Genomic DNA, 22,649 nt, shown 5'->3' with positions numbered 1-22,649 from the left:
TTCAAGTCAACTATCGGTCCATGAACATAAGAAATATTTTTGTGATGGATGTTTATTATATTTTTCTAATGAGCAATTACTATTACGTCATAAGATAACTGATTTTAATCACTTGAGTACTACAACACCATCAACCAATTTCAAAGTCAATAAGTATGGGAAAATAGTTCCTGAAAATATACTAACGTTTGAAAACTTTGAGAAACAAATGAAGGTAACATTTGTAGTGTATGCCGATTTTGAATCAGTACTCAAGCCGATTCAAACCACTGAGCCAAATCCTGAATACTCGTACTCGATCAAGAGATTCAAACATGAGCCTTATTCATTTGCTTATTTGATTAAATAATCATACAATGATGATTTGTCAAAATTTGTATCGTATAGAGGTGTGGATACAGCCCAGACATTTGTCAGCAAAATTGAAGATGATTTTAAAAACATTTATGAAAATCATCTCAGGTTTCCCATTCCTATGGATGCACAAACTCCTAAGGAAGAGGAACAGTTTGCTTCTGCCACAAATTGTGGCATTTGCTCTAAACAATTCAATGACGGTGAAGTTAAAGTGAGGGATCATTGTTATCTCACAGGAAAAAAAAGGTCCCCTGCTGCTCATTCATCATGTAATTTGAATTTTAAATCACCAAATTTCATTCCTATTATTTTTCACAATCTGAGTGGATATGATTGTCACTTATTCATAAAGGAATTGTATAAAACAAAGATAAAGTGGATGTCATCCCTCAAACTAATGAGAAATATATATCTTTCACCAAACATCTCTTTACACACTCATATAGGGATAAAGATGGAAGGGTGAAGAAGAATTATTTGAAAATGAGATTCATTGATAGTTTCAGATTCATGACTAGTTCTGTGGAGAATTTGGGTGCAAATTTAACATCTGATCAGTGTATCGAGATGCGCAAACATTTCCCACAAATTGAAAATTTCAGTTAAATGAGAAAGAAAGGTGTATTTCTGTATAGTTTTGTTGATAACATCGACAAACTGAATCATCCGAGACTTCCAAACAAAAATCAATTTTATGATAAACTCAATTGTGAACAGATATCAGATAATGATTATGGGAGAGTCCAACTTGTATGGAATTTGTTCGAATGTCAGAATTTGGGTGAATACTCTGATTTATATTTAAAATCAGATGTGTTACTATTATGTGATATTTTTGAAAACTTTAGAAATATATCTGTTGATAAATATAAATTGGATCCGGCAAAATACTTCACCGCACCCGGATTATCGTGGGATGCCATGTTGAAATATACGAATATTGAATTGGAATTACTAACTGACATTGATATGGTTCACTTCTTCCAAAAAGGTATTCGTGGTGGAATCAGTCAATGTAGTGAAAGAAAACATAAAGCAAACAATAAATTTTTATCAAATTATAATCGAAATGAACCATCTTCATTCATTTCATACTTGGATGCAACAAATCTATATGGTCACAGCATGTCACAATCATTACCAACAGGTGAATTTTCATGGTTAACATCTCATGAAATTTTCAATCTTGATATAATGAATCTGGATGTTGATAGTCCTCATGGATATGTATTGGAAGTGGATATACGTTATCCCCAAGAACTTCACGATAAACATTCCGATTTTCCATTTTTAGTTTAACGTTTGATACCACCATATGCAAAATCGAAAGTTCCCAGATTAATTCCAAATTTAAACGATAAAAGAAAATATATTGTTCACTATAGAAACTTACAGCAAGCTGTCAATCATGGTTTGATAGTGATGAACACACATAGAGTATTGAGCTTCAAGCAATCATGTTGGATGAAACCCTATATAGATTTGAATACTGAAATGCGTAACCGGTCTAATAACAAATCTGAAAATTTCTATAAATTAATGAATAATGCAGTCTATGGAAAAACAATGAAAAACGTAGACAATAGAATTGATGTTAGACTCATTACACATTGGGAAAATATAAAAAGAACTATAGGTACTAGTTGTCTCATTTCGCGACCAAATTTTAAAAAATGTTCAATTTTTATAGAAAATTTTGTTGCCATTCAATTGGCTGGAGTAAAAGTTCATTATGATAAACCACTGTATTTAGGATTCTTCATTCTGGAATTATCCAAAACAGTTATGTATGATTTTTTCTATGGAGTTATCAAACAACAGTTTGGAGAAGATGAGCCCTTACTATACACTGATAACGACTCCCTTATTCTCAAAGTAGCGATATAGAGTTTTATCGAAATGATCCTAATGACAAAATTCGTTGGGTGTCTGAAATCGTTCATTCTTTTCCTCAAGAGAGCGCCTTAGACCAACTAATTAATTTGTTGACTGTTGAGATGAATAACTGAATTATCATTCGAAGTGTTGTTGCTTTTTCCTTCAAACCGGAACATTCATTATTCGTGATTATTGCATTGTGATTTTTTTTTACATTGGAGTATGAATATTTCTATCGAGTAATAAATAATTTTTAATATATTTATACATATTGATATATATATATATATATATATATATATATATATATATATATATATATACATATACATCTACATGTATTACTTTTACCAAGTTACTTTGATGAATATAAAAATGAAAATAATTTTATTTGTTTTATTTCTATTTTTCTAACTAATTACTGCAAAGTATATAACAGAATGTGAATGAAGGAAATATCAGTTTGAGAAGAATCATCGTAGTGTGCACAATATCTAAAACAATAGATAAGTTTGGTAGGAAAAGAAAATGGGGTGGTAATATCCTTCGAGGTCCTCCCGGGAATGGATTTAAATTAACAAACATTATGACATGCAAAGAACACTATTGAAAAATACAAGCGAACCAATTGACAAGAGTGATTGTGTAACTGTATCATATCTTGAGGGGAAAATTAATGGAACAAAAGAGGTCATACTTCTAGCCTTACAAGCTGCAATACAATCCATATTTGGTATTGTTGCTCGCGATGCACGTCAAGCATTCGACGATAAAATTGCAGAGGCTCGGATAACTTTGGGTCGTAAATATGATAATCTCAAAAGTGAAGTAGAAATAAAAATGTCTGACATAACAGCGTCTGCAATGAAAAAATATGACGCTTTGAAACAGAGAGTTGTAGTTTTGGAGAAAAAACATAAGCTCAGGTCATCAGGTGGACACGGGTATCCAGGACTGGACATTAATCCAAATGTTAGAATAATAGAACCAAAACCAACAGATGACGTACTAATCGAAAGAACATGGTGAAGGTGCAGGGAAGTTGAACTTGCTTCCCGATCTAGTGTAGTCGAGTTGACTATCATTTCTCGCCAACAGGCTGGAGTTGCTAGCCAATGAAGCAAACTAGAAAAACAAATGGCCGAACTAGATCGGAAGCAAACATCTTTGGAGGAAAGGCGAAAAGTAGTGACCTCTGCGATAGAGCGATTTAAAAAATTAAAAACAATATAGGAAAAATTTTTTTGTAGATGAATTGTAAATAAAAGATTAATTTTAGGTCAGGAATATTTAATTATGGTAGTTTTAAGTTTATATTTGTAATTTTACGAAAAAAAAATTAAAAAAGAAGTGAAATGGAGGGTATACGTGTACATTGTTTTGGTTTGGTACACATTGAACAATGCGATGGTTGGGGCATTGTTCTTCATTTCGTCTTATTATTTTTTTTAATTTCAATTCCAAGTTCTTCTAGACAAATACATCACAACAATTGTTTTCTCTAATCACTTGCAAATAATCTCTTGAGAAGAAAATAAAAAAAAAGATGTTTCATAATGAAATCAACAAGAATAATTTCATATAATTCATATTGTATTTTATCCATTCAATTATCTCTTTCATTGAATATAGCTTATATCATTTTGCAATTCATACCCACTTCATTTCCACTCCTCCCCCACTCCCTTTCAAAAGTATAAAGTAGGAATTATCTGATGTAATATTCAGTTGATCAGCTACCTTCAAGATGGAACCAGATTCAACTACTGAGCCATATTGTGTCACAGAGACAGGTTCATACCATTGTCAACATTAGGTTAACATTATAGTCTCAAACAAAATGCATGTAAAAGTACCATCATCCCACTCTATAGTACTCATCATTATATGCATATATATTCAATGATTGACAAATTGCCAACTTTAACTTTCAGTTAAAGTAGTACTCATCATATGCATAGATATTCAATGACTAGCAAATTCCCAACTTCGACTTTTCAGTCAAAGTAGTAATTTGTCATATAACGCACAGACATTCAAAGACTAACAAATTTCCAACTTTGACTTTTTTTTTTTTCGTCAAAGTACTGTTTGGGTGAATAATGTAGCCATGAAAAGGGCTGTTGTTTTTTTTTGACATTGTTACATATTACACATGTTGACACTATGGTGAAGTTTGTTAGAGGTCTCTCGCAAGCATCGCATCAATTCTGTCCTAATTCCATCATAGAAACGGTGTTGTGTGTGTTGATACGATGGTACCATCCTCCATTGTTGTTTCTAATGGTATGAAAACGAAAATGAATCCATGCACTGGTCCCTTAAATGACAAAGATCGTCACATGCGTAAACAGTAAACGAAAATTAATCCATGCACTGGTCTCTTAGATGACAAAGATCGTCACATGCGTAAACAGTTTAGTGAAAGAGTGCATGCGCCAGTTGATGAAAGAGCGCATGCGCTAGTTTATTTTCTTCTATAAAAGGTGGCGTATCATTACCTTTCCTATTCACATTCTATTGCTATAACATATCATTTCTCAGACCTAAATAATCATTATCATGAGCTCTATGCCGTTGTTGATTGCTGAAGATGGTTCACCACTTGTTGATATCGATCATACTGATTTTGAAAATATTCCAGTATTACATTTATCGAGTCAAGATTCGATAAATGATTTTGATATTAACGACTTCGTTAACTTTGCCGGAACCAAATGAGCAAATTGTTGTTGAAAATCCAATCGTTTCACAACTATCACCACTCAAACACCCTTCATCTACCCTCTTGGTGTTGATAAGAAATCTAGAACAATCAAGAGGAAGGTTACTAATGCATCTTCATCGATTGTTACTGACTTCAAAGGAAAGAAACAATCAAAAAGTGTTGTGCGAGAGAAAAAACCCACAACGAGAAGTGACAGATCGAAGAGGAAGCCGAAAGGTGCAATTAAAGAAATGAAGGGTGATTTGAAAGCTGAATCGCTATCTTCTTTCAGTCCACTACATCGGTTTGGAGAAATGAAAAAGAAAGCAAAATGCCGCCTTGTGAAGGCACAGATGGCTATTGCTGAACTTGAAAAGAGTAAGCGAGCTATTAATGTTGATAAGGAAACTCTTCAAACATTAGATGCCAAGATTTCATTAGCGAAGGTTGAATTGGCTAAAATGTGTAAAGATGCTGATGAACTCCGTTGAAAAATTGTGAAAGATAATCAATTCAATCAACGTCCGAGAATGTGAGCTCAGGCATAGCTTGAGGAGACGACTCAACTTTATGAGACGGCATTGTCAGTGAAAGATAATTGGCGAAAAGAGTTGGAGAGTGCATTTCAAAGTGATGGCGATTAGTTTTGGGAATGATAATGTGTTTTTCAATATAGTGAGATGAAAAATATAAGCGGGAATGGAGTATACAACTGATTTGGTTTGGTATACACAGAACGTTGCGAATGGCTGGGGCAACGTTTACCGCTGCAATATTTTTCAATTCACATACTTATAATTGAAATGAAAACAATAATGAACTTTAACATTACTTTATTCATAAATACAATAGGAGATACATTTAAACAATATTTGATTCATCAATCCAAGAATTTTGTTCGCTAGGAAGGCCTAACCACTTTACATATACTTTATTTTCTCTTCTCTTCAACACCTTCTCAATCAGATATACGTCAGAATTCTCGGTTCGTAATAACTCTTCTTCGTAAAAACATCCTCTAATAAGTTGTCATATCTTCAAGATTATAGGTCGTTTGGGTGGTTTTATTAATTTTAACAATCTTAAAGAGCTCCGTGGTGAAGTTCGCAGTGTAAGACTTCTCAAAAATATTTTTGTACTTGCTTATACGTACAATATCATTCAATTGGAATTTGGGTTTACTTTGTTTTCCTTCATTTCCTTTGATATCTTTGAATTTCAATTTTGTTGTTGAATCAACATTGATAGGTACCATACCTATTGTACGATGAACTTTATTGTTATATCTACTTGTTGTTGGAAGAATATCTAGCCATTTGTGGCTAGATATATGCATGTTTCATTGCATTAGTTATTGTACTACCTGTTTTATCTTTAACTGCTACAGGCCACAAATATTTTGAGTAACAAACAATCACTACAATTATATATCGGTATCCTTTATTACTTTTTGCATAAGGTTGTAGTTCAGCTAAATCTATTTGCCATAGATCTGCAAAACCTTTGATGGTGGTTATTCTTCTGCGAAAATTACGTCTTGCAGGTCTATGTTATTCATTAACAACTTTTCGTTTGACATCACTTATTTCATTAGTCATTCTATTTCACAATGATTAAAGGGGAAAGTTGATAATGTTATTGCATTGAATAATGATATGATAGTGATCATTACTTGTGAATATATTAATATATTATAACTTCTTCACGTGATTCTTCAATTATTGAAATTATTTCATTGTCATGTCCAGTATGCCTAGCTGACTTTGAAGCCACCAATAGTCGTAAGCGAGCAACTAACTCTTTCGGTGAATTCCAGTATACATAATTCACAGGTTTAGAATTATATGTTTTCTCCATTTTCACTCGTTTGAGTGCTCCACCAATTTTACCTCTACTTCTTATTGGATATTTTGCACGAAATTTTTTAGAATTTGTATTTTTAAAACCATTCTTCAATTGATATTGTTTATATGGAGCATTCGTTATTTTCAATATTTTGGAATATACTTGACGAAATTCTTCATTATCAACATCTTGCGGATTCTTCAAAAAGATCATATCATACAAGTCTGGACTACCTGCGCATTCATATTTTTTAACTTTATTAGCATCCCAAAATGAAATGTTTCCATCTTTGAAATGTACCATTAGATTTCCCATTTTCAGTTTTTGTGTAATAGGATCCATACGTACACCAAATGTTCAATCATATGCTGGATTTCTAGATTTTATAGTATTCAAATGTTTCGCCAAAACATCTTCACGACTTTCATTCATATTAGGTGAGAAGTCAGGATCCATGGAATCAATGTGGGACGATGATGGTGTTTCGAATAGAGTTGTTCTCATATCGGCTTGAAGTGTTCTCGTGTCACTATTCACAGATGATACACTATCAAAAGATTGTTTTCTTCCTATTGGAGTACTCATGGGATAATTCGAAGTAGATTGAATATTTCCATAGTTTGATGATAACACTGATGATTTCGAAGTAGCGTTTGATGATAAAACATTCAATAGTTTCGTTATGGGCTCATACAATTTTTCGTGTGTCGTACGACTTTCAATATTATCATTCTTGATAGAGTTGAATTTCTGCCTGACAGCTTCTGTTGTCTCTACTAGTTAACGTTTCAAATTCATTTCATTGTTTTTATTTTCATAATCATTTTTGTATTCATATTGCCTTTTTTAAATTATAACTTAATTCGCTGATGAAGTGACCTCTACAATATTCAGTGATCGAATAAATTTGAACAACAAGATCATGGGTATATAAAACTATCGAATCCTTTGCGATATCTACCTTCATCTATTTTTCTGTCCTTATCGATGACTAAAAATCCATATTGGTCCTCCCAGCATTTAACGCACATCAATTGGAATTGTTTGAATGTTACATCGGGTGATACATGATCTGAATAAATGTGGTGTAAATTCGTTTCATCTTGTTTGAACATTATGATGAAATTGGTATTGTCATGCACTAATTGTATGGGTACCCGTGAATATGTCTGAGCGAGATAAAAACAATCAACCTCCTTATGACGTCACATGCAGAAATATGATCTAATAATATCCTGCTTTTCACATATCGCATCATCGAAAATGAAAACAGAATTAGGCTTAGCGTCGGAGGGTTCCACTATTTCTGCATTATTGCTGAATGTATAAAAACCTAATCCTTTTATAGGTTCCAAAACATTTCGCAAGTACTGATATTTAGGTTGATTGAGTGATTTCGAATAGAGATACACATTTCTAAATCTCAGTCCTTGTGGGTGTGTTAATAGCAATATCATTGCATTCGTCTTTCCACAATTTGAAGGTCCTATAATGAGTCCCCGAACTGATGATGGAAGTAGTGGACCATGTCTGAATACCCTTTGTCCATTCAATCCATATCCAAATTTCTCATCTAGATTATCTACAGCAAACTTTTCTTTCTGTTTTACAATGCGCATCGTGCCGTGGTTGGAGACTATATAAATGTTATTAGCTTATTCATTTCAATGTGTACCATCAAACGATACGGACGTATTGAAAGTGATCGTAAAATTGAAAGAGGTTGTGGTTTTGTTAATGATTTAAAAAACAAACTTCCTTTCGAATTACATCTACCCGGAGGTTATCAATACTGTGGACCGGGTACAAAACTGGAACAACGTTTAGCTCGTAACGATCCTGAAATCAATAAATTAAATATTGAATGCAAAAAACACGATATTCAATATTCTAAGCATCCATCCAATCTTGCAGCAAGACATTTAGCCGACAGAGAACTTGAATACAGTGCTTGGGATAGGGTTAAATCGAAGGACGCGAGTATTAGGGAAAGAGCAGCTGCATTTCTTGTCACCAACATTATGAAAGCAAAAAGACATATGGGCAATAAGAAAAAAAGTAAGAGGAAACAAATGAAGAGAAATAAAATCAAAAAAGTTGCATTTGGTGCTGGGATAGTCCATAAAGTGCGAAATGTATTGAAGAAAGCTGGTGGGGATCAATTTGTAACGAATAATAGCAAAAAAGCTATCACTGTGGCACTGCAGGCGGCACGTAAATACCTCAAAGCTGCCGGTGGAAACAAGAAAATCCGCACGCCACGCATAATTCCTGTTCCCAAGATCGGCGGACTTTTGCCATTGATACCAATTTCTGCTGGACTATCCGCGCTAGGTAGTTTAGCGGGAGCTGCTGCTGGTATTATCAAGGCCGTGAATTCAGCAAAAGCCAGCAGGGCGGCTTCAATAGAATCCAATCGCCACAATAAAACCATGGAGGCTGTAGCATTGGGCAAACGCGGAAGTGAAATATACCTCAAACCCTACCGTAAAGGTTTAGGACTATATTTAAACCATACAAAGCCACAAATAAAACAAAAAAATAATTGAATCCCTACCTCAGAGGCCTCTTACCGATCTTGATCTCAGTTATTATGCACAAAAAATGAAAATTCCACATTTTCGTGGTGTTTTTATGCGTGACAGATTATTCTCTTCAGGTCCGAGACAGCTATTGTCAATTTAGATGGAATTTGTGGATCAGGAACACATTGGGTGGCATATAAAAAATGTGGGAAAAAAGTCGCATATTTCAATAGTTTTGGAGATCTACCTCCACCATTGGAATTGCCTCGATTCTTTCGAAAATGTTCGAATGTAAAAATCAAATATAACTATGATCGTCAGCAGAAATTTAATACAGTTCTCTGTGGTCACTTGTGCTTACAGTTTCTCTCTGAATAATTTTCCAAATAAAAATGGATACAACACCAAAACTGGATAGGGAGGCTATCAAGGGAATGGGGTTTTCACTTAGAATGTTTTCAAAATATGGTACCTTGAAAAAAATGGATAAAGTAATGCTTGCATGTGTTGCACATGAGATTGCATATGTTTGGGAAAAATTACCCAAACATCTACAAGATGACATCGATATAATGAAACATAGATATTGTTATGAACACCACCCCGATGAAAATTCAGATTCGGATGTCATTGATGGTCCTAAACCTCGAAAATCTATGTGTTGTATTTGTAATATAGAGGATGTGAATATTGGTATCAATAAAAATGATATTTATTACAATACAACACCTTCCAAAAAGTGTAAATTGTTTCAAATGTGATGTTGCTGTGCACAACAATAAATTGAAATGTGTTTCAAAATATTCATCAGTCATGTTACGAAAGTTCGAGCTACAAGCTGTCGGGACAAGTGTCTTGAGTGCGGATTTTTTTCCACCAGTTGAATTGGATAGGAACAGCCGTTATGGATTAGGACTTTTGGGATTCTATGGATGCAATACAATCAGTAATATAACTGAAGCTAATAATTTAGTGAGTTTCAGAATCAGTAATGATAACTCATCGATACTCCAAAAGTACACAATTGAAATTCCATGTGGTGCTTACGAAATAGAAGAGATCAATACCGATCATGTTCAGATTGTTTCATGATAATAAACCAATTGATATCGTTGCAGATGATATTTTCTATCTACACGCCAATAATAATACATTCAAATGTGAAATGCGATCCAAATATGAAATTGATCTGACACATCCAAATTCTATAGCAGAAATGATGGGGTTCGCTCATGGAATATTTCCACCAAATCAGATACATGAATCCTCATTACCTATAAACATTACAACTGTGAGACATATATATATATATATATATATATATATATATATATATATATATATATATATATATATATATGCCTGTCAGTCCAGAAGGTCGTCAATTGATTCACAACATTACAGTGCGTATTTTGGATATACGTATTTTGGATGAAATCTCATCGATTTTGGAAGTGAAGAAGATTTTCATCATTTTGGAATTGAAGAAAATCGAATAACTATTGTTATGGGTTTCCTTTATAATAGACAAAATCGTATTGAGCAAACCCAAACCAAAACGAGCTGCATCATCAAAAAAAAGTGTGCATAAAAAGAAGCTCATTCCACAAGTGTATGCCAAACAGTTAGCACATAACGCTCTGTCTGTGAGTGATCTTAAATTTTTGGAATCGATTGGATTGAAAGTGAGAAAATAACAATGATGCTCGAAACAAACAGTGAAAAGTTGAATATATTCGATGAACCAGTGCTCGATCATTCTCTCATAAGTTTACATGAGCATACATATAAGCCCTATGGATCGCCGCAATTCAGGAATTCGGATGAAATTAGAATTGCAATCAATAATCGAGATGTTATACTAGATATTGCCGAGAGCTTCATTTACATAGAAGGTAAATTCACCCCCAAAGACGTAGCGAAAACATGCTATCTCTCGAATAATGCAATTGCATTTCTCTTTGATGCAATTCGTTACGAAATGGGTGGTGAACAAGTGGCTGTTATTAGAAAACCCGGGATGACATCTACAATGAAAACCATGATATCATTTGGACAATCACATGCTAACACATTATTGACATCTGGCTGGGGACTTTCACAATTGAAACAAGATATCTTGGATACAAACAGTCATGTATTTAGTGGAAAACTACCACTGAAATATTTGATGGGTTTTGCTGAAGATTACAACAAAAGTATCTTGAATGCTAAACAGGAATTGATTTTGACTATCGCTCGATCATTCAAAAACTCATATATAGGTGAGGTTGATGCTGATTTGGAAATAAATAAAATCGAATGGAAAATGAGACATATTGTACCAGATGATAAACACAAGCTCAAACTTATAAACAAAAGCGGTCTGAGTGCCAAAATCAAGTTGGCTTATCGTATGTGGGACCTCTATGAACTACCATCATTACGTGGGATTTCTTCAGACATATGGGCCATCAAAACAACTAACGCTCTGGAAACTCCTCGTTTTGTCATCATCGCATTCCAAAGTACTACCACATCTGAAGATAGAACACAGGATATTACAAAATTCACAACTGCCGATATCAATAGTATTCGAGTATACTTGAATTCTGAAGTTTATCGATATGAGCGTTGGAATTTGAATTTCGATGAAAAACTTGATGCTCCTGCTGATTATGCTTTTGAGAGTTTCCAGCGAAGTAACTATGATAAAGATATGAGTGAACCTCTAATGGACATTGGACAATTTAGAGAGAATCCACTATACATCATCGAATGTTCCCATCAACCAAATGCAACAAAATCATCAACTATTTATATAAAGATTGAGTTTGAGACGAGGAAGACTAAGTTTCCAGACAACACTAAAGTATATGCATTAATTTTGCATGATACAGTTTTCACATACAATGCTTTGGATGGTTCAGTTCATAGCAGATATTGACACTTTTCAATCATTTCATTTTTTTCGCTCTATCATATACTGTTTTATGATATTTTTTTTCATTTGTAACTGACTTATATCATGTATTATAATTTTTTCCTAATTCATATATATCATATTTATTGTTTTGTAATCATTTTCAATTGTATATAATGGGATTTAAATAAATAAAACATGAAAATAATACAAATAATACAACCCTCCCCCACCCCCACTCTAATTACATTATTACGTCGTTAATGACGTCATAGTGGTGAGGGGGAGGCATGTGTTGGACATGTCGTTCAAGGTCACCCTAATTACACCATTACGTCGTTAATGACGTCATAGTGGTGGGAGGAGGCATGAGTCGGTCTAGGTCATTCACCTCATGTGACGTCATGTGAGATCATGGTCCAGTAGTTGGGGTGTTCAGCGGTGAGGGTTGAAGGGTGGGGGTGTCCAGTGGTGGGGGTTGAAGGGCGGGGGTGTCCAGTGGTGGGGGTTGAAAGGGGGTGTCCAGTGGTAGGGGTTGAAGGGTGGGGGTGTCCAGTGGTGGGGAATGGCATCGAGAGAAGTAAGGACACACTGATGAATATGCATTACACATACACACGCCGTGGAGTGCACATCTCGCTCTCCTACTATTGAACGGTTGCTGCTGCTGTGACGTCACACCACTACTAACTTGGTGGGCTCACACCGATGGAACATTCATCACTTGGAGGATCTTTGAAGTATCCAGACGTATGTTTGTACACAGACACGCACATGATAAACCCTTTACCGTGCATTCACACACACACACACATACACACACCAACCCTCAAAGTCACCCTAATTACTCCATTATGTCGTTAATGACGTCATAGTGGCGGAGGGGAGGCATGAGTCGGTCTAGGTCATTCACCCCACGTGACGTCAGAGTGGATCATTCACCCCACGTGACGTCATAGTGGTGGGGAGAGGCCGAGAACCGGCTCAAATCTCCTACTTTCAGCCAAAATGTTCTGGGTGTCATCTATTCAAGGGAGAGGGTAACTGTCTTTTTTGGTAACACTATTAAGCTTTCTGTAGTATACGCAGAATTTCGCCGATCCATCTTTCTAAGTCATCGACACAACAGGTGACGACCAGGAGCTGTTTGATACCTCTATTACTCCTTCCTCAAACACATGTCCTTATCGAAGGATGAAGCTTCGTCTTGCTTTGCGAAGGTGAGTTGTCTTGGTGGTTGGCGTATGGACTCGGCATCACCGGTATCGATCCGATGTTGAACTCAATCCGTTCGACCAATAATTTTGCCCCTCACAAGCATATCGTTATCTTCCTCTACGAATCGGGTGGCCTTACAAAATTTTTCTGTAGACAGATGGCTCCACGTCTATTTGAAAGAGTTTATGAGTTCCATTGTGGGTTGTTTAGCACGCTGTAGAGTGACTTCTTCCTCGATTCTGGCAATTTTCAGGACTGGTTCGCAGGTGCCTATGAATTGCCCTTTTTTGAGAGTCATCCTGTTATTATTGGGGTTGATTATTCTTACTGGAATGGCCTGATAGTTACCATTTACGAGGGATCTGGGCACGAAAATACTTGCTAGGATCCGTTTTATGGCTCTACCAATACTGTGCCCAAGCCGCCAGATCCAGCTGTTTCCGATTGCATAATTTTCTCGGTGTTGGAAGAGATTCTGGAATCTTCCAATATAACCACCTTGGCGCTGTCATAAAACTGAGATAGCACGTCGAGAAGAATATCCTCATTTCCAACTTTCAACAGTTTGTTCCTTATGTCCACCACGAATCCGTAAAAGGACATGATGTCTAATTCCAAAATGAATTTGTCGACGATGTTGGCCACAAATGCCTTGGTACCTATTTCGCAATTTCCAAGCCTAAGTGTCACTTCAGCTCCTCCATCAATCAATCTCCAGTGGCTGTTTCCAGAACCTGTACTACTGATAACTTCTTCAAACTGCATTTGTTGGGAATGTCGGTTCTCGTTACTGACCTCGTCGCTCCAGTATCGACGGTGAAAATGCACATGTGATTATTCAGAAATCCATCGACAATTAAGCTGTTACTGTTGCATCCCATCATGGAAATCGAATACTTGGAGGCTTGGGATGCAGCAGCCAATATACTTCTCTCAACGCTGGCTGAATTAGGTTTTACCAAACTCCGTCGCGTCAGGTTTCTTCTTTCGTCGGATGCTGGACGTGATCGGCAGTCCCTTCTTAAATGTCCCTCTCTGCCACAGTTATAGTATTTAGATCGCCCTCTTACCTAGGGTGCAGTTTCTTTCATCAAGTATTTCTTTAAAAGTTCCTCCTGACCTCTCATGAGTCGATCGGTCCTTCGTCTTCAATTCCGTTGATGGTTTTCACTAGAACTGTTCGTTGTTATCGCGAAGCATTTTTGGCAGCTTCAAATTCTAGAGCATAAAGGATGGCTTCATTCAATTTTTTATAACGTGCCATCCTTAGCGACTGCTGCAGCTACGTATCACGAACCCCGTCGATGAAACTATGGACGCTAATCCAGTGGGTGAAGTTATCAGGTGCTTCTGGGTAGGCGTGTCTTACCAATCTCTCGACTTCAGCTGCAGACTCTCGACTCCTGCAGACTCTCGGATGAACCGTGAGTTCTCACCTTCAGTTGAGCTTAGCAGACCTGTTGAAGGTGCTCGGTACCATACCGAATCTCCAAAGCTGACACATCTGCTTCATAATCCTTCTGCTTATTGACTGTAATATTTTGCAAAACACGATAGCCTTTCCTTGTAGTACCACTATAAGCGCTGCTGCTTTCTCCTCATTTTTCCATCCGTTACTTTCCTAGAAGGGACACATGATCGGTGATTCTTTCCGAAGTTCCCGGAAATTTCTTCAAATTTATTGTCGACTCCTTCAAGCTTCTTTTGAAGTTCTTCAAATTTTCATCCGATTCCATTAAGCTCCTCTTCAAATTTCCTTTCAACCCCCTCAAGCTTCTCATCGTGATTTTCTATATCACTTTTTCAAATTTTTCCTGAATAAATGCTTGTACCTTCCGTTCACTCACTTGGGAAGATTTCTAATCTTCCCAAGTCACATTCTTCTTTCGCCTGAATTTTCAGTAATAATTCTAATCTTCATTTCGACGTTATCGTACTACACTGTACAATGCTCAAAGTGAATTGTATTTTACTTGAAACTGTCGATTGCGAAATAAAACGTACATCAAAGGTCTATCAAAACGCCCACATCAAAGTCGCAGAAATCATTCTACTTCCGTAGCTACACATGGATAAGCCATTCTCTGCCTTCTCAATAATTCATATGTTGGCGGCATATACTTTGTTTTAATCAGGTAGGAACTTTTACAGATTCATTTGACTTTCTTGAAACTTTATCAGGAGCAAAATCACGAATGGAATTTAGTTTTCCTAGCAACCATTTTTGATTTTCCTCAGTTGTTTATTTATCGTGGACCTGATGTTATACAAATTTTGTTAGAATAATATTCACATTGCTTTTTTACTATTTTACAATCTCTACAGCTCCGGGTTTCAATTTCCATCAATGAATACATTTTTCTGAACGATTCCCAAATTTCGTTGCTATGCAATGCTATTACAATGGTGTATAACAACTGCAAAAATTGTCATAATTTTTTATTCATTGCAACAAACTTCAGTATACTTTTTGTATTTCACGTAATACAGCTTTCTGCAAAACTAAATTTTCTGTAACTTGATTTGGGAAGTATTTTTCCTTATAAGAACTCCATATGTTGATACTGAATGAAAAATCACATGATAAGTTTTGTTGGCAACTATCCTGTTTATAGAGTTTACGGTTACCATATTATTAAAAATCATGCAAAGAGTTTTGATTTCATTTAGAATCAGCTCATTGGGTAAAAACCACACTATGGTATGGCACGCTATGGCATGATTTGAACGCAGAGGAGTTGAGAGTCATCAATCTTGGTTTATTTATAAATAGAATACCTGATATTGGGCGCAAGAAAATCAGAATTTGTTTCGGCAGGAAATTGTTTTGAATAATTGACCCTACAATATATTTGATCGCCCTTTGAGTTGTCTCTAGATACAAAGGTTTCATGAGTAATGGAATTGAAAGATATTTTAGCAGGATGAATCTTTTTTTTTTCTTATTGATTCGGTCGTTACTTGATGAAGATCCATAGTAATTTCATAAACTACACCTCACGATTTGATCTCTACAAACTTTATTTGAAAAATATATCATGACATGTTTATCAACAATTAATTGAATTCAAATATATCACATGTTTCGCTAACACAGTAGCTTTATCAACAGTGAAATTGATTCAAATCACTGTTGATAAAGCTACTGTGTTAGCAAAACATGTCGAGATATATTTCACTAGTTCGGACTTCCATTGTCTACTATATAAAATGATTTGAAATCCCTGAAACAAGTAAAAAAGAATAATTAAAAAAAAAGACTTAAAGAAAAGAATTATTCTTTTTTACTTGTTTCAGGGATTTTAAATCATTTTATATAGTAGACAATGGAAGTCCGAACTAGTGAAATTCATCACGAAATATTGTCAATCACCTTCAAACAAATGTCGAGATATAGTTTTGAAATGAAGTTTGTAGAGATCAAATCGTGAGGTGTAGTTCATGAAATCAGGATGGATCAGCTACCTATATCAATAGGATAGTGACGGATTACCTCCTTGATAGATTTGCGGTAATTGATCCAGACCATATAGAGGTTACGCTTATGCTGTATCGAGACCTGCGTTACACATCTATCGATGAGTATTCGTATGCATAAGATGCTCTTAAACAACTCATAACATGAATTTAAGCATGTTAGAATCGGTCTGTTATTCTTAGGACTGAAACAGCAAAGTTCTTTTACTACGTCACTCGGAGTTATCGAGTTGTGCTGTTCATTGAGCTCAGGCTGTTGAAGCTCTCTACTGAAAGCTTCGAACTGCACTAATCCTGGAGTGCTTCAGTTAAGTGGCTGCGTTTATTCATAAATGTCCTTCCAGAAGGAGTCCACCTGTTCAGCGGTCGGCGGACTATACACAACCAGCCGCGGTTGTAGGAATAAGTAAAAAGGTTTCTCCGTGAACTTTTTTTTTCCGCGATGCTTCTCTTTCGTCACACTAGTGGCTTTTCAACGGCAACTAGCATTCGGTTGTTTGTATAAACATATCATGAATAAAAAAGGTTATTTCATCCGAAGAAAAAAATTTTTTATTCCATCGTTTTTCAAAATCTGAGATTGTCTTTAAAATTCATTTTTCATCAAGCAGAGTTACATTCCACAATCCACACTGAACACTGAAAAGAGCTCTGAGAAGTAAACATTGAGTTTATTTTTCAATCCGCGATATACCCGATTCGGCAAACAAAGGTTAAAAAAAATTGTAAATTAACCATTTTATGACTTTTTGAAAGATCAAGATAACGTTCATTCCAACGGATTCTTTGTAGTGTTCAGATAATAGATTTATTCGATTTTTGAAATTGATATTCAACAGTATAAAAAGGTTTTCATGTGATATTTTGTCTTCAGCGTTAATGACGTTACGGGCGTGCGAGTTCCTGGAGTTGGGACTTTTTCAATGTAATTTGAATGAATGAATATTTTGCTAGTAATGAATTCTAATGACAATTGCAATTTTCTATGCGCTGTAAAATCATTAAGGTTTTACCCTCAGTGGAAGTATCCGTTTATTCATCAAAGTATATTGTACTCCATATACTTCACTTTATATTTATGTACTATAATTTACCGATGAATAAATTGTTATTATTATATTGTCATCATTGGGAATGAGTTTCTGCTCGTATTTTTGGAACGTTGTATTTGTTCAACATGAATTAACTAGTGAGCTAGACAATACGGGTTTGTAGCTTTCAGCAGAATAACATTTCGTATTATGTGTTTTTCGTATTATCAACGTCTGTCAAAACATATATTTGAGAAATTGTTCATCTAATCGTTATGAAACCGATGAAGAGCTAATAATTTGTTCAATGGGTCCTACAATTGTCTATGACTATTAGACTAATATTACAATCAAATTAAATAATGTAACTTCGAATAATTAGTGTATCGTCATACTAGTAGATATTATACTGATATCCCCATTCCATTTCAGAAGTTTATGTGAGTAAAACTTTTACTTGAAAAAAAACATATTTATCGATATGATCAAAATTTGTCAATTGATTTTGAGTTTTGGAAAGTTCGTCCTTGTTGGTTTAGAATCAAGTGAAAGATGTATGGAAGTTGTTCACGCGTTAGGAAATAGAAAAATACATTTAAAAATCTTTCCATTTTGAAGTACCTAATAAATGCAACAAAAATTTGAAAAGTTTTGGATTCGTGGCACGGTGTCACATATGTGAAGTTTTCCATTTTTGGTAACCAGTTGTTGTCCATCTTTGCAATTGGCTGCACCGCGCTGATGAGGCCAATAGCCAAAAACACGTGTCCGCGGTTTGCCTCCATTTTTTGAGTGTTCTGTCCACAAATTTTCCCTTTTGATTTATATCATACACACTCAATAACATCTTTATCTCTGTATTTATACCCTGGACCCGGAAGTCACGCAGGTAGCTATAGCTGTCTACGTGGTGATGTTAGATGATGCCTGGGAATGCTAGGTCTAATTGAAACCACAAATGTGCAGTTAGCTCCTGTTGGTGGCACCACGCATATGTGAAGTTTTTCATTTTTGGTAACCAGTTGTTGTCCATCTTCGCAATTGGCTGCACCGCGCTGATGTGGCCAATAGCTAGAAACACGTGTCCGCGGTTTGCCTCCATTTTTTGAGTGTTCTGTCCACAAATTTTCCCTTTTGATATATATATATATATATATATATATATATATATATATATATATATATATATATATATATATATATGAAAACATTGTTATTTTTTAAGTTTGAAAATGTCCATATAGGACGAAACTGCAGTAACGTTAGTTACTCATCATGATCTCCTACCACATAGTAACGGCTACATCCATCAATTCATATATATCTATGTTGTTTCCTGCTTTCGGCAATCTTTATACTTGGCTGCACGCGGACACGTGTCCGCGGTTCGCCCCCCTTTTTGGAGTGTTATGTCCTCTATTTGTTACATATATGTTTAATGTTTAAGGTTAATGCAGTCAAGCTGCTAGAAAATAATTCCATGAAAATAAAAAAATAAATAAATAAATAAATATATATATATATATATATATATATATATATATATATATATATATATATATATATGAACATTGAATCAAAACGGAAATCACTTTTTCTCCATTCAGTTTGCACATACAAAAGAACGTTACACAACGTAATGCATGAAAGAATATTGATATAAAATTTCACTCACAAGGAAAACTTTTAATCTCCAGAAGTAATTCGAATTTTAGGGTTGACCATTAGTCTTCAGTACTTTTTTGGATAACTTTGAAAATTATTCCCTTCACGACTATATGTTATGTGCTCTTATCACAATGAAATTTCGTGAAGCACATTCATACAATTAGTTAAATCAATTCCAGCCATAAAAAGGGAATAGGAGAGACTATCATTTGGGAAAAGCATAATGGCTTTTTACTTCTTTTTCATTATTTAGAAAGTGCAGGTGGAACTTCAGAGGAAAGACATACATATCTTTTTCAAGGGTTTTCATTGACGTGTTTATTACTCTTCAATATGTTCGGATATTTTCTACTTTCTGTATGATATGTATAACGTAGAAAACCGAAAGATTCTTTCCTAAAAACTAATCTCTTCTAAAATATTCAGTTTTCGATCAGAAGATCTGTCGTTTATACTTCCAGGTTATAATTTATGCCATTATTATGTTTATATTTTCATTTACATTCATACTTTTGTAGTTATACTTTTGTTTCAATATCATTTCAGGAAAAAAAAAATAAAAACCTTTAACGTGACTTTCAGATAGCTAGATTGGTTGCTTCAAGATGAAATAAATGAATAAATGTGGAAAAATGAGACGATGAGTCGGTGAAACATAATTTATGAAACTTTTTTGCAAAAAAAAATACCATGTACAATCTACATGCCTAATTTCATATCCCCTGCCCCTAATGAATAAGTTTCATTTCCAGAGGCTACTACAGTTTTGACAATTCAAACCTATTGTTTGAACCATTTACTAATAGGTACTGCTTTCACTTTTTCTCCATTTTCTATTTTTTTTAATTCAAACTTTTTTTAGGCTAACAAATTTGAAAGTATTCTTTCAATTGCTTGTTTTCAATTTTCTTTTGAAGATTTCTTATAATAAGAGAAATAATATCTTCATAATTTTGAGTTTTAAGTAGGAATAATAGTTATTTTTAGCAAATATCATTTTCGATAGGAAAAATTTTGAAAAGGAAGTGAATGAAAATCAGTTGGAAGAATTTGTTGCTGAAATTATTGCTATCTCACAAACACCAACTGAAAGGTGTCTGGCTAGCATGATATAATACGAATAAAACAGCGAAAGCACAATAAATAAATGAATATGCATTATGTAAGAATTCAATTATGAGATTCACTCTCCCTATAACTTTCACATACTAAGCATTGTAGTTTCCTTGTTTTTTCATTGTCAATCGACGAAAAAAGATTAGTGGTGACATTGAAAATTTTTGTTTGATCTGTGATTTTTCCAAACTGCAGACTATTGTAGATAATTTTTGATGAACACAATACTGTATTCACAATATTTGTAATATTGCTCACAAAAGCACAAACATGGATGTGAGTATAATATTTCTTAATGGCTCGATCAAAAGCCGGGTAGGACGTGGTGATAAGGAACTTGTGGTGCCAAACGCTTCATCCACTTCTACGGCAGACTGCCTTCGTCCTCGTAGTCAATACCTACATCACTGAAGATGTTTGCGCATACAGTGGCGGACAAAACGTTTGGTATTACAAGTTCCTTTCGATCACGGCCTACCTGCCTGGATTTTGTTTTTCTAATCGTGATTCTGACCGTAAAAGCCTATGTTTGGATTTTTTTATTGGTGCAAAAGATTGAGAAGACGGTTTTTCATCATGCTGTAACGTGTAAAGTACCCATTTACCGGTGTAGGGTAATGTGGTTTTTCAAGTGGACCACTCATGGGTTTCAGCTTTTTAAATGAACGATCACTTTGAGAATACATTTTTTCTGAACTTCACAGTGTTAGTCGGAGATGGTATTAGTAAGTAATTTGATCTGTGCTAAATAAACAACCCCGTTCACATTCATCATGAGAAAATGTTTCCTGAAATAAAATCGCAATGCAATTTTTATATATTCTTCCCACTTCTCTTGGAAAAAAAATTTTCTTTAATTTGTTTTCATGCTTCATCATATTGCCATTGGAATCATAAAATATTTTTATGGAGAACTGATTGATGTTTATAGTTGGGATTCAAAGTGGCAAAGTTATTTTTCTGGAAAAGAAGATTCTAACTACAGTCGAAATAAGATTTGATACCGTTAACTATAAACAATTATCATCAACTTTATATATTGCTTTATCAAATGAATCAAATGAATATTAGTCATGAAAAAGTACTCACCAAAAATTTTTGAATCCATTCTAAGAATCTATTTGTTGTCAACTTCCTGAAAAATAGTAACAATCTTAATAATTTGAGAGTTGCAGTTGCATTTACATTATTTTTGAATGACTGATTACCTTCAAAATCACTTCACGAATTTAACAATAATTTTTTCGTTAGAAATTTAGTATAATATTCTAAACGAAAATACTGACATCCCTTGTCAGATCACGAAACGTCAACATCATACGACTTAACAGGAATCTATAAATTCTAAAAATTCACGATTACAGTCTACGTTACAAGATGTCCCAAAATATATTTCTTGCGTATTGAACAGCTTTTAATTTTTCAATTGAAAATTTGTATACATGAAAAAAGTGATCAGCAACTAGCCACATAGTTTTCTCAAATCGAAGAATAATCAAATTACTTTGAACAATTAGTTGGATTTTCCATTTAATCCAACCACTTCTTCAGTGAGGGCCAGTAAAACAAATAGTAAGTTATTTCTTCTATTTGGAACAGAACTGCATGTCGAGTTTCAGCCTCTCACAAATAGATGTCAGGCAATGTATGAAACTGCCTAAAGTACTAAAATGAATATAATCCTAATAGTTCACAGGAGACAATAGGAATGAGACATTAAAATACCAATATGAAGGAAAACAATATTTTCTTCATCGTTCTATTATTCCCAAAAATGGATTTTTTGTTTTGTATTTGATATTAATGGGGGAAGCTTTTTCAATATATGATATATAGAAAAGAAAACAATATTATTTTTCTTCACTGCATTTTCCACTATTTCGCTATCACTAGAAAAGTTAAGAGCTGAAATGGGTAAGTTTTGA

The 22,649-nt window shown here is 34.6% G+C and overlaps 1 protein-coding gene across 1 annotated transcript in view; it reads right to left on the bottom strand.

Annotated features, from left to right (window-relative positions):
* tsl (membrane-attack complex domain containing protein torso-like) overlaps positions 1 to 22,040 on the bottom strand; it is a 134,858-nt gene extending 112,818 nt beyond the window's left edge. Inside the window, exons 1-2 of the mRNA XM_023173650.2 lie at positions 21,933 to 22,040; positions 21,814 to 21,859 (exon numbers count right to left, since the gene is read on the bottom strand). The gene's annotated coding sequence lies outside the window, so the exon portion shown is untranslated. The remainder of the gene's footprint in view (positions 1 to 21,813; positions 21,860 to 21,932) is intronic.
* Between the last annotated feature and the right edge of the window lie 609 nt (positions 22,041 to 22,649).

The sequence above is a fragment of the Leptinotarsa decemlineata genome, unplaced genomic scaffold (assembly GCF_025532065.1).
Source record: "Leptinotarsa decemlineata unplaced genomic scaffold, Ldec_3_MD MMD2_P_RNA_scaffold_6, whole genome shotgun sequence".
In the NCBI taxonomy this organism is placed as follows: Eukaryota; Metazoa; Arthropoda; class Insecta; order Coleoptera; family Chrysomelidae; genus Leptinotarsa; species Leptinotarsa decemlineata.
The sequence above is the reverse complement of the archived record's forward strand: the minus strand, read 5'-3'. Positions and strand labels throughout refer to the sequence as shown.